We start from the raw sequence: 2,020 nt of genomic DNA, 5'->3' as shown, positions 1-2,020 counted from the left end.
GGGCGCTACGCCACGCCCCCCACTCCCCGCCCTCGACGGACGGGCAGGTGCGCACCGGCCAATGGGAGACGCGACTGTAGGTGAGGGTGGGAGGGCGGAGACGCGCAGGGGCGGGGCCAAACCTCGGCCAGGAAGTGGGGGGGCGGGCCCCGAACAACACTAACTCCTGGGCAGGGCGGGGCAAAGGGGGGGTCCCAGGGGGGCCGGAAAGACCACCTAGGTCCCCGCGCAGCCCCAAACTCAGCCCTACCCGGGTCCTCGCCGGCCCCTAACCTAGGTGGGGATGCCCGGGGTACTGCAGCTTCCCTCGCCCCCTGGGTCAGCGGCGCCTCTCCCTCAGTTCAGGAAGAGGGGCTGAGTACGCCCGCGGCCCCGGAGCCGGATGGGAATTGTAGTCCTCTCCCTCCCCAGGAAGCCGACCGTGCTTGGCACCCTCCTCAAAAAACAAGTTCGTTTCTGATTTAATTTTATTTGTATGTTACAGCCGACCTGGGAGACAGGTAGGTGAGGCAGGGATGGTTACACCCATTTGGTCGCTGGATACACTGAGACCTGGGGAGAACAAAGATGAATTAGGGGGCTGAGGGTGAGGAAGCCCTGCAGCTAGACCCTGCTTTGGCGCTGGCTGTTAACTCTACGACAGGCTTTTAAAGCCTAGGCGGGAGCAGGGCCTGCAGCCGGCCTGGAACATGAAGGCCAAGGAGAGGTCCAAGCTGGGCTGGAGAAGGTCGGGGGAGGGGAGGGGCTGGCCCTGTCCAGTGTTATTTATGATCTGCCCAGCTGTGTCCAGCTGGACTGGACCAGACGCCATGGGACTGTAGATCTGCCCAAGAAAAGAGCTCAAAGGGTGGGGTTTTTACTAACTTTAGACAATAAATTCTTCCATTAAAAAAAAATCTCTTTGGGAGTTTGCCCCCTCCTTCAGGTGGAGAACTCCTTGAGTCCCGACAGGGTGAGGTTGCCGGCCCTGAGGAGGAGGCGCTCTGTAAGTGTCCGAGAAGCTGAACTGAGCAGCCCTGACAGCCCTGGGGCTCGCCCACGGGCCTCGCATGTGATCCCCTCTGAGACTTGCCCGGGGTCTGTGACATGGGGAAACCGAGATAGGCCGTCTCACCCACATCAGGTGGGGGAAGGGAGTCAGGCTCCAAACCCAAATCTGGGGATCCCGTCACTGCCTCTGTTTCTCCTGGGAAGGGGTTGGGATGTTGTGGTTGGACCCTCGTAGTTCTCACCTGAAGAAGGTCCCTCCTTTTAGGGGCGGGGCAGGGGTAGATCCCACAGGACGGTTCGAGCTTTCGGAGGCCACAGGGGGGCGCCAGAGACCAGAAGAGGGCGGGATGCTCAGGACAGGCCCAAGTTCCCATCTCCCGGGAAGCTAAGAGGGAAAGGCTGCTAGGCGAAATGGGCCATTCCTCACTGCCCCTTTTGGACACGCTGATCCCCCCCACACACCACGGCCCCAAGGGGTCAGCAGTCAAGGACCAACTGGTGAGATCTTTGGGTCCTGGCTCACTCCCTGTGTGACATCGGGCAAGACCCTTACTTAGCTTCTCTGAATTCTGAGTTCTCAGACTAGTCCATCCCCCACCGCCCTTCAGGCTCCATCCTCACATAGTACAGCAGAGGGGAAACTGAGTCCCGGATAGCAAAAACAGACCCACCGAGGTCTGCATGGGGCAGAGCTGGGACTGGTAGTTGGCATTTCCTACCCATCTGGTACTTGTATTTGTTTTGTCGTATCCTGTTTCAAGCCTCGGTTTCCTTATCTCTAAAAAGAGGTCAGCTCCCTGTCTACTCCTTTGCAGGGTCAGAAAGCCCCTCATAACTCAGTCTATACCTGAGCCCTGCTTCAGTCTCAAGCAGCCAGCCCTCCAGCCCTGTAGTCAGAAACAGCTCCTGCACTTGGCCCTACTCTGCCCAGCAGATCTATTCTCTGCTCCTGTGTGAGCCAGATGGCCAGAGACGCACAGGCCTCGCCCCAGAGAGCCTTGTGGGTGGCAGACCCTGGCCCAGCCTGGTG

The sequence above is a fragment of the Pteropus alecto genome, unplaced genomic scaffold, assembly GCF_000325575.1.
Source record: "Pteropus alecto unplaced genomic scaffold, ASM32557v1 scaffold43, whole genome shotgun sequence".
Lineage (NCBI taxonomy): Eukaryota > Metazoa > Chordata > Mammalia > Chiroptera > Pteropodidae > Pteropus > Pteropus alecto.
Note: the sequence above shows the minus strand (reverse complement) of the source record.